At 38.7% G+C, this 16,563-nt stretch overlaps 1 protein-coding gene and 1 long non-coding RNA gene across 7 annotated transcripts in view; one reads left to right on the top strand and one right to left on the bottom strand.

Moving 5' to 3' along the window:
* The window catches only part of LOC122627570 (protein vein), a 227,212-nt gene that overhangs the window by 38,140 nt on the left and 172,509 nt on the right, over positions 1–16,563 (top strand). The gene's annotated exons all lie outside the window — the stretch shown is intronic.
* Positions 6,743–16,563, bottom strand: part of LOC122627590 — a 189,577-nt gene continuing 179,756 nt past the window's right edge. For 4 of the 5 annotated variants that reach the window (XR_006326873.1, XR_006326875.1, XR_006326871.1 and 1 more), the window contains one exon: positions 8,557–9,380. This is a non-coding gene — a long non-coding RNA (uncharacterized LOC122627590). Of the gene's footprint in view, positions 8,146–8,556; positions 9,381–16,563 lie in introns of those variants that run through there. The other variant, XR_006326874.1, reaches the window with a different exon arrangement.

Below are 16,563 nucleotides of genomic sequence, written 5' to 3'. Positions count from 1 at the left end.
TTATTATTATTATTATTATTATTATTATTAGTGTTATTGTTATTGTTGTTATTGTTATCATCATCATCATCATCATCATCATTATAATTATAATTATTATAATATTATCGTTACTGCGATTGATACGATTTATTTGTAACGAAAGAAGTTTCTTAACGCTGGTGATAGCACAGTCAAGACTTCCGATACGTTCGAACGAATCGATATCTCCACGATGCACGTTTCAATACATTTCTATCGTTATATATCGAGATAATCACGAGGAAGGTTCATTCTGATGGTTTCTGTGTTTCTGTGTAAAAGAAAAATCGTCGGTGGATCGTTACCTGGTAATATCTCTGTAAGAGAAGTAACCTTTTCTGTTTCGATAAAGTAGCGATTGAGAAGGACGATGCGTACGTGGACGTCGGTCGTTCGTTTCTTTACCGATCGATCGTATTTTATTCTTTTGTATCGAGTAACGTAGATAGATAGAGAAAGCTTTTAGAAACTCTCGGTGCTTTCTCGCTTTGTTCCTTCTCCCTAAAAGGTCGATTCTTCCGCTTCATGGCACCGGGATGGATATATGCCACAGGCAGTATGCCACTGCCGCGATTAAAGCACGTACACCGTCTATCCCGGGGGATTTCCTGTGACCACGGGGAATGGATAAATAACGGCATCCAACATCGCGTCGGCTTGCTTTTGGTTTGGCCGTGTTTCTCCGTTCGAGAGCATGGAAAACTATATCCCAAACACAGCGGCTTACCGCTATTTTACGTAAATACCTTTCGTCTAAACGCCATTCTCTAGCTTTTTGAATATAGTTTTACGACGGATAGAGCGTTCCAAAAGAAAAAATCTCGCGATTCGTAACAACGTTGATTTATCGGGTCTCTTTATCTTGTTAGAATCGTTAATATTCTCTTTAGAGCTCTCTTTGTTCTTTTTTTCCTACTCTCAAATTTGACCAGTCTAGCTAGCTATTTTTTATGATTTGCAAACTAGCGTTCTTAAAACGAGCATGATGAAGTACTTACGCACGTGCTTTTTAATATGAAAAAAATACCAGAGAAAATACGAGAGAAAATACGAGAGAGAACTCGGTGCATCGATACTCATGATAATTTCTTTCTTCTTCTTTTTTTTTTTTTTTTGGTTTTGAATCGGACGAACGAGTTCCGCCATGTGGATACGAACGAGCGAACAATTCGGTCGTAATACCTCTCTTTTTCCTCTCTCTCTCTCGTCGCGTATCGCGTGCGACCCCCTTTGTGGAACGCGATAAACACACGAACGGTAATTAGCGTATCGTCGCTCCCAGACGTTTCGTGGCCAAGCGCGAGTCGTGGATATCGATCCTGAAATGCGATATATGGGATACGAGATTATCAATCTCACCCGGCTTATCTCTGTAATCCCGAGATATATTCTTTCCGAATTAAGACACGTATCTTAATATTATCTACCGTCGAATAATATCGGAGGAGGATGTTTTATCTTATATTTTTATCGATTAGCTATGGCAATCGAAACTTTGATAGGAATGTAGAGGATAGTAGATCTATCTCTCTCTTTCTAGTCTCTTTATCGTATATTCGTACGCGAACCGTTAGTTGCACGACTACACAACAATGACAACGCAACGACAACGACGAGAAGACGTGAACGACGAAAGGTAGATACACTTGTAACGTTATCCGAGACTCCGTGTCGCCATATGCGAGTTCGTTCCTGTTCAAGGTCGAGCAGCAACTGGCCTAGCCTTAACGGGTCCGAAACTCCTTACTCCGCAACCGATTCGGTCTTCTCGAGGTTCCTCCTGGAACGATTCTACAAAAAGCGCACCGCTCCAACTCGAATGCCTCGAGAGACCGAGCAACGAAGAATATTCATTGTCCTCTTTTGTCCTATCACCGTTTTCTGTAATACTTTCCTCCCACCAAAACGTTTTCAACAATTACGACAATGACTTTTTCGCTTTCGAATAACGTTTAAAATATTTTCTAGTTATGTCAATGGCACGATATCGAAACATATACGTACATATGTAAACACACATATACGCGTATATATCTCCGTAGGTGAAAAAAAAAAAATAAAACAAATAAAAAACAAAAAACCACGTACGTACGTAACGTTTTCATACATACGTATATTTGGTATTCGATACAGATAACAATTACAGCAACCTGCCTTCGCACGTATCCCACTCTCTCTCTCTCTCTATACACACACACACACACACACACACACACACACACACACACACACATATGTACATATCTATATCTATCTCTATCTCTTTCTACCTCTATCACTATCTCTCTTTCTCTCTCTACAATTTTTGCGCGATACCGTTACCGACGATCGTTGATTCAATTTGAAAATAAAGTATACGTGAGAGAAATCGAGCGGTCCTACGAGTAAATCATGACGCGTTTCAATCAAGCGACCGCTTGATGGCAATCCGTTGTGGATCGTTCGACAAAATACATACATTTTCCGAGTAACAAACGTTTATCCGTTTCTCTCTTCCTCTCTCTCTTTATCTTTCCCTTGTTCGCTCACTCATTCATTCGCTCACTCACTCGCTCACTCACTCAGTAACTCACTCACTCTCTCGTTCATTCTCTATCTCCTCTGTTTCTCTATTTCTCGTTGCTTCGAAGAGTGAATACTACTGATGACGGAGCGACGAGCGTATAATTCGACGGCGAGATCGCAACGCAACGAACTTTTTGAATATATGCATCAGCCGTGGAATAATCAGCGACGGCGTGCAGAACGGTGTCCGTCAGGTAACGAGTACTTTTAATTAAATCTACTAACAAATGACAATTACACGTGCGCGGCCTTCTCTTTCCATATACTTCTCGATCCACGCGCATAAGTAGAAATTTCGCCGTGTTAAAATTAACGAGTTTCACCAGGGAACCGCCGTCCCAGTAAAGAGACCTTTATATACAAATTACGTACCGAGCCGATGGCTCCGCGACACCGGTTTACGAATGTGTCGAAAGGCGAACTGAGCTCGTTTATTTCATTTCGTTAATTTTATTAGATTTTGTAACATCCCCCCCCTCTCTCTCTCTCTCTTCCTCCCTTTGTTGCCATCTCTATCTCTGTTTACCTCTCTCGTCTTCGTCTCATACTCTTCTTTTTTTCTTTCGATACTTCCAAGTATTCGTTTGTTGTTTACGAAAATTCTCCTTCGCGTGTAACACACATATCGACATACTTCGACAAGATTAACGAGGTTTATAACATCTAACCAAAGCTTTCCAACTCCGTTGTTAGTTTAGTACTGTAAACATATAGTGCTCTTTACTTACCTACCTACATACATACATATATCCCACTATGCGTAAACAAGTTATAAGATTTGACTTAATAAAGGAAGAGAATGCAGTATGTGCTTATCTACGTATATACGTCAACATGGAACGGTGCGGAAACCGAAACTCAAAGTGGGACTACACATTCGCGCGTTGCTTGTTAGGTGGTAGATACATGCGACAACGCGTACCATCGTGTTGGACCACGTTAGGTTACAGAGTACAACGCAATAACGGCAGGACACGCTCGAACGAGTCTCGAACGTTGAGGTGGGGTCTCCATCTCGCGCTTTACGAGAAGCGACCTCGAGAATACCGAGATTCCCTGACTACTTCACTTACTTATTTGTGCCAGGACTTTCATCGTTTATCGAATTACGTTTGACGTTGAAATCTGTTCGATAGAGCAAAACGTTCGTTCTATCGAGGAACGACTATCGATTTTGAATATACGAATCGATCCGATTAAACCACCCATCATCGTTGATTTTTTTTTTACTTTTGAAGTTTTTCGACTTTCCTTCTTTTTCGTTTTTCTTTTCTTTTCTTTTCTTTTCTCTTTTTTTCTTTTCTTTTCTTTTCTTTTTCTTGAAGCAACGAAGTAACAACAAACGATTCGAATTTGTAAGGAAATAAATATTTTCAAGTCATTATACGTTTATCTTTATTCATTACGTATTTATCTTTCTCCGACGTTCCAATCATTTTCCCGAGTTAAAAACGATGAACGTATGGAATATATCGTGGGTGGTTCCCGTTTGTGGGTGCGTTCGGCAATTCCAACGTCGTTGCTCATACGCGATGATCTCAGGGTCGTTCCCGGCGTGCCTTTGTGAATCGCGTTTAAACGTTCCAAGTGTCGATCGTATCCATGTTTCATCTCGATGACGAGGTTCAAATTTCTATGAATATTTTCTTATGTTAAAAATAGTAATACGATCTACCTTTACCTACGTCGGATACGAAAGAAAAATATTTTCTATCCTTTCTTTTTTGTCTGACGATACACGAATAAATTTGATTTTCTTAAGTAATCAAGGACTCGTTTTTTGTGATGCGATAGAAAAACGTAATTGCAAACGTTGCCGTACATTTTGCTTAATATCTTTAAACGTACTCGAAAGGAAATATTACGAACGCTTAGTCGTGACGTTCTTTTGAAGTGAATTTCAACCGGTAATCCTTATCTTTCAGACAATAGTGTTAACGTAAAGTTAATGAACTTTAATCTAAGAGATCGTAAAGAATTAATTAGCTCTTTCGACAGATTTCATTCTATCGTTCGCAGATTCTTCTTGAATCGTTATCGAAGATCGAGGAAGAAAATTTAAGAGGAAACAAAAGCGAGACCATATATATATATATATATATATATATATATATATATATATAATATAGACACACACATCCACACATACACACACACATATATATATATATACTATTTTACTGCATTCTGATATTCGTGATATTAAAATTCTATCAATAGGACTAAAATATTTCCATTTTCCGGTATTAAAAATTACGAGGGGTAACGTTAATTGAACTTCGAATGGAATATTTCGTTTGTCTCTTTTCGTTTTACTTCGCATCGTTATCGCTTTGTTTTTTTTCTCCTATTATTTTGTTTGTGTGAAATGCGAAATATCGATTGTGGGAGACACGTCTATTGAATTATTCGCATTAAATTTTAACGTGCGTCATTTTCGAAACGATCGATTTGTTACCAACAACAGAAAGAACGAAAATATAACGCCGTAAAACTGTTATCGTTACGCGTACGTCCGATAGAAATTATGTTTTATCGATAATCATCAATCTCACGATTTTGTTGAAGCTATTTCATGGATTTATTTTTTTTTTATTTCCCGCTCTATTCTTTTTTCCTTTTTTGTCTTTTCTATTTTTCCTTCTCAAACGATATCGAAAATTTTGTTCGTTCCAACGAAACTGAGAAATAAAGTCGGGTCCATCGTGTGGAAATGCTTCGAAGTAATTGCGATTTTCACAGAACCGAACCGTCCTCGTTATATCTTTCTGAAATGTTCTTAATTGCGTGCATAATAAAAATACGAGGACCGTCCAATTTGAGATGGAGTAGCCGCTGCGAACTGTCATGGTCGTTCTCTCTGCCGTCTCGTATTATAATTGCAGAGCCTTTAGGAAGCACTACTTAAGCTTAATTCGACTTACCCTCTCGTAAAGTTTCAACGACAAAAGTTATTCTTCGGGCTGGGACTTTGCGATCCGATAAAATTCGTTTTCTTTCTCTCTCTCTCTCTCTCTCTCTCTCTCTCTCTTTCTCTATTTCTCTCTCTTTCTGTCTGTCTCCCCCCCCTCTCTCTCTCTTTCTTTTTCTTCGCTGCTCTTTCTTTCTTTCTTTCCCTCTTCTCTTCTCTCTTTCTCTTATATGCTTTTCCCGCAAAATGTCTTCTTATTTTCTCAATGGAATATATTTATAAGGGAAAAGGGTCGTAGATGTGAAAACGAAGCTCTCCTACCAAATTCGCCATCGTTCCTTGCCATACTATCGTCTTTCGCATACCCTCATAAATACGCATAAAGTAAGACGACGTAACTCTTATTTATCGACGATATTAAGTGCCTACGTCTCGCCATCGAGATAAGTGGGCCACTCGTCATTCCAATTATCACGACTTATGTTTTCTATAGAAAAAGAGATCGATTCCATCTCCGACGATTACTGATTTCATTCTTTCGTCATCAACGTTAGCGTATCGTCCTTCTCAGATTCCTTTATACATCTCTATCTTTCTTTTCGTCCTAACATTTCGTCGCGTTCATAGATGCGTCGCAATATCGAAGAATAATGAATAATCGATGGTCCTTACGTCGCTAACGAGAAAACTACTCGTCGCGATTGTGATCGTGTTTTTAAATTGGAATGTTTACGATTTCATCGGTCCGAATAAAGCGATCCAATTATTATTCGATAGAAAATTATTCGGAGATTTCTTACGTCACGATATAATAATAACGATAATAACGAAGAAGAAGAAAATCGTTCGATGTAGATAGATTACAAGACGCGCTCTTCCTCACTCGAAGAATTTAACATCGACAATTTCCCTTTTCAACTTCCTTTTCCCTGGTGGCACGAAATGGTCTACGTTTTTATTGGGCGACGCGTGGGCAAACGGAGAAGGACGTCGATATTGTCGTAAAGTATGACGAAGCGTCCCTCGGCCACACCGGAAATTGGAAAGATCCAGTCAACGTAAATATACACTAGGCACGGTAAAAGGGGCGAAACTTTTCTCGGTATATGAAGCCATGCTCGGCATAACAACGGTACAGTGTGCTTTTTATTAGCGACTACGAATAATATTCACTCTGAAAGAGGGAAAAAGAAAGAGCTAGAAAGGGAGAGGATAAGAGGAAAAGGGAATAAAGGACGGAGAGAGAGAGCATGGGTCTCTAATAATCCTTGCAAATGGCACGTCCAACATTTCAGCAGCTCGGAAAAAGCCTCCTATTCATTTTCTTAATTATTTCCTATTATTTAAACACATTTCATTTATCTCCTCTATCCAAGTTGGTCGAATATTTTTCTTCGAAAGTAACGAAATAGGGAGAATTAAAAAACCTAATGATAATTCTAGATGTAATATAACGCAACGTTCACGACATTTTCTTCAATTCATGGAGATTTTATGCATGGAAGACTCGTAGAGCCACGTGCCGCTGGCAAATACGTATCTTTTGCAAGAAAGTGGACCAACATTCGTCGTCGTCGTCGTCGTCGTCGTCGTCGTCGTCGTTGTCGTCGTCGTCGTCGGCGTCGGCGTTGTCGGCGTACTGACTCACTGAATTTCTAAGAAGCGACATTAGGAAGTCTTTGGGTATAACGAAGAGCCAAGTGAAATTAGATGGAGGAATAATCTCGTCCTACGTCAGACTCCGAGCATTGTTTTCTCTCTTTGTGAAATGCAAATCGTTCGAACGAGCAAGAATCGCGTAAAATTTCATTTCTCGGCACTCGTCGGGCCTTCAGACTGGAAATACCAACGGACTCTCTCTCTCTCTCCCTCACTCGTAATCGCTCGCATACATTTATTTTCGTAACTGCTAGCGCGTCGTTATCGTCGTTTCATTGTTTCATCTTCCCCCGCAATTCATTCTCCGAACTTTTACTCTCTTTGCTTCTCTTCGAGATAATCCCCTTTTCCTCCTATCTCTTTCGATTATTCGCGATAACGTCTTCTCTCCTACATCCCCTCTCCATCACTCTCCTCTCATACTCATTTGGATTTCTATTTTTTTTTTCGTTTTCTTTTTATTTTCTTCTTCTTCTTCTCCTTTTCCCCTTCCTCCTCCTCCTCTTCCTTTTCATTTTCCTTTTCCACTCTTTTCTTCTTCAAACCTTATCGAAGAAGACGAATTCATCTATCGAACGAGTATACGAATGCGGAATGAAGAAATCATTGACTGCAGAATTCCGTTCCTTCGTTCGGTTGGCGCTACTCCAAGAAAGTAAATCGCGTCTAGATTGATTTATGACCGAATCAACTTTTCATCCATCGGAAGGGACGTCCCGCTTATCAGGTTTTCTTTCGTCTATCCCATTGAAACGATGGCTCTGAGAAGGAGAAACGTAGGAAGAATGATTCGACGATATTAATTGCCGTCAATTCAATTAACGAGCTCCTTATCGTTTCGTTACTTTATCCTTATAACAAAGTAGATTAGACTAAGATATTCGTCGGAACCGATATATTCATGGTTTCCTTTGAAAATTGTTCAAACGATGTTAATACTTTCCTTTCGTTTTCTTTCTCTTTGTTTGTTTCTTTTTTTTCTTTTTCATCTGTAACAGTAAAATAATATGATTTTTACGTAGCTTTGTATTACGATTTCGCGCAAACACGCGCAGAGCATTTCTGTGTATGAATATGCAGAAGTTACAGGAATGTCTGAACCGTCGCGATCGCAGTATTCACGGTTACCCCAAGAGACGATCTAGTTAGACTTCTCTATGATGAAAATTAATGATACCGAGTAATGGGTTTATTTGATATTTACCATTAATACATTTCATGGAACTACTATGATATACGTGCCAGTCTAACTTTATGGAATATATTCCTGTGTTAGCTGTTTTGTGACAGATTTGCTCGTCGAATATTATTGTTATTAATATTCATGAGGGCTATAAAAAGAAAGATCTATTAACTAAAATCTATATTAAAGTCGAAATAAATAATCGAACACACGGCGAACGATAAAATTTCTTTTTCCCGAGTAATCGTATTAATTATATTATTCTCTATCTACGTATCATCTTGTTGAAAACGTTGTTGCACGTGTGTTAATCGAGAATACGTAAAAGAGGACAATTCTTGGTAGTACGACACGGTTCGTTTGGCAGATGAGACTGGCATCTGCGTACATTCGCAGATTTAGGTCAGATTACGATCGTTGAAATACGAGGGTCGAGAGGAGAATTTTTTTTTATATGTGTATCACTGTTACGTCGTGGTTATTTATGATTGCGTATAATTAATCCAATAAAGGTCGACGGGTCGATACGAATTTAATTTTTCATTAATTGTATATTCCGATTTAGAAATCTCCCCGAATGCATTTCTTCTTTTATTATCGAGAATTTATTTTGGTTTTGACAAAATAGAAGAGAACAATAGAAAACAGAACGAAAATAAAAAAAAAGGAAAGAATAAATAAATTTAATCTTAGAAAGGAAACAGAACAATGTCCGTCGAGGGTTGCACAATTGTCCTTTGACATTTTCTCTTCTTCTCTCTGTCTTCTCTTCCGTTTCTCCCTCGATACGATCGATCGATTGTACGTAGACCAACAAGAATTTCCCCATGATTTCACGATGGGTCGGAAATTGGCCAATCTTTGGTCGTGCACCAGAGAAAATCTCTGCGGCGCCATTGAGATTGCCACGCTGTTGGTTTTTCTCCCGCTTAACGGTCCACGTAGCACGATTGGCTCTCCTCCGACGAGCTTTTTGACCGAACTCGCGCTGACATTGGTCTTCCATTTTTCGTTCTTCAAGAGAGTAAACTTTAAATGCATCTGGAAAATATATTGTATTAGCCTGGAGATCATTTACGGCAGCTTTCTCTATTTCGGATGAAAGTTTTCTTTGATTTTTAATCGTCGATCAACAAGGATATATACTATACGAAATATATATATATATATTTATAAATTTTTTTCTTTCAACGAAATCGTCTTGGAACTTTGTAGAAGGTTACGAATATCCTTTTTTTAATAACTATTATTAATCTTTGCCGATGACACGTCTTTGCCAGAGAGTAACGTGCTTCGTATGATTATCACGAACGCGTTTGAAAACGTTAAAAGATTGTACTTTCATCTTCGATATTTTTCAATTTATTTTACATCGATTTCCACATATAAGTATATATATATATATTACTACTACTAAGTTTTGCATGACATTCATCGGTTTCTAGGTCATCGTCGTTTACACTACGAATCTACGCTAAGATTCACGTTAAAGTGAATCAAAGAGGAAACGTCGAGTGTCTGTTCGACTCGTCGCTCCGAGATACGCTGGAATACGGAACTCTTCCACGTTTTCGTAGGACGTGTATCTACACATACACACACACATACACACACATATACATACATATATTAATTAATCAGACTAAAAAAAAAAGAGCCGATAGATCGAGTTCTAAATTTACGAATTGATGATATATATGAGTAACGATAATAAAAGGTATCTTCGAAAACGATTAACGGATTACGATTGAAACGTGATACAATTTGTTGAAATTAATTGTTTGGAAGTTGGAGATCAATAAAGCACACTCAAGTATCAGTATGAATAGACCGCGAGTATATAATTTTAATCGCTGTATGGAGTACGAATACGAAATATTCGAATAGACGTTTACGATATCAGAGAGAAGGACTAACGTGTATAATTTGTTAGTTCGCTTCTATCGATATAATATCTTATGATTATTCGTTGTAAGAGACTTCTTGAAAGTTTCATACTGAGAGAAGAGACAAACTCATGTCATATATCTACCACATACAAAGAGATGAGTAGTAAATAGTTGTACATTGTTGCACACGTCGGCATTGTAACATTTCAAATAAACTCAAACTCGAAACTGTTCGAACGTTTCCCGAAGGAAATTCGCCTGATATTGAAGCAATAGAACTATTGTATGAGTAATACAAGAAACTTCAAGGAACACGCTCGACTTTCTCCTCTGTTAATATCACTTTTTAAATAAATATTTAATCTGTCGACGTTTTCTTTTTCATTCATTTTTTTTTTTTTCGTTTCGTTTTTATAACGAACGAAAATAAATGACTTGGTATGAAGGAAGATGATCGATTAAAATTCGTCAATGTTGAAAAGAGCTTTTGAGAGTTACAACAGCTATGGTGTTAACGTTATACGGCGATGGTAGCTAGGTAGCTGCGGTAGCAGCAGTTCGTGAAATATTTCTCTTTCATAACGTTTCTACCAGTAATCGCGAAACAGAGCGCCCGGCAAAGAGAAACGCGCATGACTTATGGCCGTGCGGTAAGCAAACCGAGCGAAAATAGCTTTTGACAGTCCTGTGTAACAATCACAATAAATCTTGCTTCATCGCACGCTGACCTAACACTCCCGCTATAATCTCGAATAATATCAATGGCTTTATGGGACTCTTTACAAGTTTTTTTTTTCCATCGTTTTTATAGTTTATTCGTTTCTTCGATTCTCTGTCCCGTCTATTCTGACCACCGACATATAATATACGATTTTTCCTTAAAAAGATATCAACGTGTAAAATGTTCGAATAACCAATACGCGAAAAATTTTTAATCTTGGAACAAAAATCAATACGCGCCCACATATATTGTTTGTTCTCCAACGAGATCCGACTTTTTTAAAATCCTTCACCAGTACGAATATCGAATAATGCAAATACAGAATGATGAGATCCCATGAAAATAATTAGAAGCAGCCAGTATATTTCAGAATGCAAATAGTTTCCCATCTCTTTTTCTCTCCCTCTTTTCTCTCTCTCTCTCTCTCTCTCTTTCTTTCTCGCGCGCACGCACTCTCCCGTGGTATTAATTAAACGATTAAAGGAAAACGCTTACCGAATACGAAAAGACTTTTGCCGGGAGAGAAATCGCGGACACGATCGGTCGTTTTATGGGGTAAGTTTTCTCATCGACCGAATCATCTCCTAAGCAAAGTCGCTTTTAAACTCGACGATGGTGGAGTATCCGTGCTTTGTGCTGCCTGGCGAATGGTGGAAGAAAGGGTTTGAGGGTGTCACGAAAGGGCTCACCGAGCTAACATCGCTAACGGGGAAGACAGTTGGCGTTTAAGGCCCCCGCGAAAACTTTTCAATAATTGCCCTACCTCGTAACAAAGCCGAATAAGCGCGAAATTACCGCGAGCACGCGTCTCGCCACGCGGTCCATTATTCGAAAAGTTTAGGTAAGCCAAGGCTTTTAATGGCTTTCGGAAAGGGCACCGTATTCCGAGGCCACCGAGGAGAAGTCGTTACGACTTCACCTCCCACACCTTTCTCTCTTCTCCTTATTCCTTTTTCCACCTCTCTCCCATCGTCCTACCCCATTCCACCCCTACTCATCTTCCCCCGTTCCATCCACACCCCGACCATTATTATTCGACTTCTTCCATCTATAATTCTATCGTTTGAGAAATATTATCGACGCGTTACAATTACTAGATTCAACTTCGAATCGTTCTTAAATGTTATCGTGAAAACTTATCGAATCGTCCGCGAATGATCTCTCGTTTAGCTTCAGGTTTAATCGACGCCTCAGGTGTGCCGAAGAGGAAACTCTTGGAAATTCTTATTATAACGATGGAAACCGTAGGACAAACCGAATTACGCCGCACGATAATCTTATCCGCCGCGGTACACATCCACCCTTGCACGTTCGCATGACCCTAATCTCTGGTCACGAGTAAATGAACCCGGGTAGAGGGTTCAAATGGTAGTCGAATAAATGCTCGAATGGTTGGTTAGACGGAAAAATAGATAGGTTGGTAGGACGGAAAAAACGACATCTATTTCGTCGGTTTGAATAAGTAAACGGAATGAATAGATCGAGTATGAACGTTTAATAACGTCGAATTTTAAATAAAACGAGCAAGGTCGTCTAATCGTGTCTTTCTTTCTAAAAATGTAGGAATATATAAAAATAGATAAGGTCGTGAACTATGTAATAATATCATTATAAAATCGTAGGTATATATATACATAAATCTGGAATATCGTTTTAAATCGTTTCCTGCTTTCTCATGCATTTCTTTCGATGAAATATTTAATGTTTTCAATGGTAAATATTGATTCGAGTATCTAATCATATCAGAAGCAAGTACGCGAATAGATTAAGAGAATCAAGGAAAGTTCTACTTCAATCTGCTAGACGTTTAAATTGCTAATTAGATTTCATAAGCGAAGAAACATCGCGTGTTCCTTCCTTCCTACCGACGCCAAGATACCTTCGCGTGATTCCTATTTCAGTTTTGAAGCTCTCTTCCGTCGACAGGTTGAACCAACAGAATTACCGCTAGAACACACGAAGTAATAGAAATCGATGAATCTATAATCGACCAAATTAACCTATGTATCTCGAAAAGCCCTTCGCGTAAATTAGTTCGCGTTCCGGCGTCCTCGAATTCGCAAAGATTAATCGTTTGCCACGACTATCGTATATCTCGCTTTCGCGTTATTGATATTCTGTTTATAACGTAGCAATTAGAGTGCCCATGAGTACAACTATACGGCTATATAAATTATCTAATTGCTATAAATATGAAGACATTGAAAAGGGATAAATTCGATGGAATCAAATCGGATTACGGATCTATATAGTTCTCGATTTCACTGATCATCTCTCGATTAATCGAAAGTTTGATAAAGCTTATACCTGTTATGACAATAACCTGTTACGACAATAACCTAATATGTGAATATATTAGGTGTATTTTCTTTCGGATGACGAAATATAGAGTGGAAGAGGAAAAAAAAAGAAAAGAAAAAAAGAAAAGGTAGAAAAAAAGACAAATTAGGTTTATCGAAAAGCTATAATCTATAATATTATGAAAAGTTATCCGACAAACCAAAGTAGATTGTTGAGAATTTTGAGGTCGTAACGTTCGAAACGTTATGTGTTTTTAAAATGCCCTTTTTACCTAAACTAAAAAGAACAAAACGAACCCTTTGCGAAGCATCGTTTAACCATATCATAAATCTTTCGATACTGGCCCGGAAGAAGAGTTAGATAGGGAGCTTACAGTAGGGTACTTCGAGGCACACGTCACACCCACACAGACGCGTCCACTACTATCTCTCTTTCTCTATATCTCTCTCTCTCTCTCTTTCTCTCTCTTTCCTACACTTTCTGTTTCCCCCCCCCCCACTGAAGTTTGATTAACAAATAAATAGCTGCAACGTGGCGCTTAAAACAGGCCGGCACACGTATCCACAAATTCCGGCGAATCAATTACCACTGATTTAAAATCGACATTTACGACTCACCCGTTATCTATCTTCGCTACTGTCAGATAAAATACGAAAATTAATCACCGTATCTTTCTTCGAAGGGCATTATAAATGAAGCCAATTAATTAATTGGCCAAGTAGAAGAGAAAACTGTATACACACACACACACACACACAAACATATATATATCGAAAAAGAAAGAATGTATCTATCTCTTATCACGTAATTTTATATACTCATAGCGTACCATTTCGATTGATTAAGTACCACGCGGGGTGATAAGACGATAAAAGAAAAAAAAGAAAGAAAAAAAGAAAAAGAACAGATCAATTTACGGTCTCTAATGAAAACAAAGAAATAGCAAAAATCGAGCCATCCACACTTACGAAAGAGAGCATGAGATTATCCACTCGTTCGGCTCTCGTCGAGAAATCCCAGCCAATGACACATCAGCGACAGTTTTTCCCCGTTCTCGCGATCCTCTCGAACCTTTCGCTGTCTGCCCTCCATCGAAAAACGAGATAAACGCAGAAATCGTCTCTCTATTCCCCTTTCCTCTTTCGCTAACTCTCTCTCTCTCCCCATTCTCTCTCTCTCTCTCTCTCTCTCTCTCTCTCTCTCTCTCTCTCTCTCTCTCTCTCTCTTTACCTCTCTATGTCTACTCAACGAGAATCGACTTCCTCGTCACTCGCTAACCCGACTGCATCGCTGGCAATTTTAATCTATTGGCAGGCGCAGTGCTAATAGTACGCGGCGAACGTAGGAAAAGAGTGCTTTCGATGCTGCTACAGAGAGAAAGAGAAAGAGAAAGAGAAAGAGAGAGAGAGAGAGAGAGAGAGAGGGAGAGAGAGAGAGTGGAAGAACGAAAGGTCTCTTCGTCGGGTCACGAATTCGATGAAAATCGATGATAAAAGCGGCATACGCGAGGGTGTAGGTGAAAGGAAGACTAACGTAAAAGAGAGAGAAAGGAGAGACGGAGTGCAAGATAGAGTATGTGAGTGCAACAAAGACAGAGAGAGAGAGAGAGAGAGAGAGAGAGAGAGAGAAAAAGAAAGAAAGAAAGAAAGAAAAAGAAGAGAGAGAGAGAGAGAGAGAGAAAGAGAGAAGGGGTGGACCGGGGAGATTTGCTCAGACACGACGTGCGCCTTTGCAATTTCAGCAGCTCGCAACGCAAGGGAGAGGGTTGGCCCACCAGAATGGAGTACTTAACGCTGGGATTGAAATATATTGGCCCTGTATAAAGAGGACGATGATGGAGACGATAAAGCCGGTAGCGCGGGTTACGCCTCCCCGTTCTTGCCCGCAAATTCTCCTTTTCCCTTACCATCCCCTATATCTTCTTTTTCTTTCAGGGCATTCCCACTCGCGTTCTCCTATCACGATTGGAAATTTTAAAATACCTCTTTGCGTGCTCAGCTCGTAACCTTGGCCTCGTTACTAATTTCTATCTAACGTGGAATAATCGTAGGATCCCTGTACGTCGGTACATAATCGAACTTCCGTGAATATTTTATCGCGAGATATCGAAATCTATCGAGGAGTTATTTCTCGATTGGTTATATCGCTCGGTCGGTGAAAATATATATTGGCTTACTGTAGAAACTTTCGTTTATTAAATATTTTTTTTTTATTTCTCCGTTATTACGCGATGCCTTTGGATTATTAAGGAAAGGATTTTATGGAAACGGAAAGATTGTAATTAATTTGTGAATGGAATAAAAGTTTTTTGTTTTTTGTTTTTTTTCCGTTTAAGGACAATCCGTAATAAACAGATATAGCGTAGATTATTAATAATAGATTATAATTAATATCTCGTTCATTTTAGAAAAATGAAATTGAAAAATTAATATTGCTCGAGTGTATTATTAATTAAATTATATTTGCTTCCACGAGATTGGATAAAAAGAGAAGGTGAGAGAATGAGGAAGAGAGAGAGAGAGAGAAAATGAAATTATCAAGGTCCATGAATTCTTTTTCTCTTTTTTTCAATCGTTCTCGTTCTTTTCAAATCGTTTCAGTCGTCACGTGTCCAGCAAATTAATGATTTATAAATAGAAGATGTAATTACAGAATCGACCGAACCACGAGAGGGTAGGACCAACGTCGGTGATAATTAAATCAAACTTGCTAATGAAATGCGGCATCGACAAATCGCGAGCAAGCTGCGTATCCGACAAGCCCGTCTCGTGGGACAAGATCCCACAATTGTACGTGGAAAATTATTGCTGTTTAAAGGACGACCCTTTTAGAGTAACTCGTAGCGACTCGCATTCATGATCATTCGAATAATCTATTATGTATTTGACGATACTGTTTTAGCTACGTGATGTTTCTATCGTGTGCCCTCTTTTCTTCGATAGACGAGCGTTGAAAATATCGAAATATCTTTACTACCTCCTTGCATTATTAAATTCACAGCGAATTTTCTGACATGGAATATTCATGAGTATTATGATAGAGAAAACTTGAAAGACTTTTCTTTGCCTTCCCGACACAAAGCTGTCGGAATCGATGGAAAACACCGAACCTCTTTCCTCTCCCTGTTTACCCTCTTCAACTTTTTCCTCAGAGTACCTTCCCTTCGTGTTTGCATATTATTTTATTTTAAAACCCGAACATATTCTTTAATTAACGCGAAACGATAGATACGATACCTTATGTATTATGTAAGTCATTCTCGACAAACAATTTCTATTTAAAACTAGTTCGAGATTAATAAATTATATTCGAG

The sequence above is a fragment of the Vespula pensylvanica genome, chromosome 1 (genome assembly GCF_014466175.1).
Source record: "Vespula pensylvanica isolate Volc-1 chromosome 1, ASM1446617v1, whole genome shotgun sequence".
NCBI lineage: Eukaryota > Metazoa > Arthropoda > Insecta > Hymenoptera > Vespidae > Vespula > Vespula pensylvanica.
Note: the sequence above shows the minus strand (reverse complement) of the source record. Positions and strands in the feature narration are given on the sequence as shown.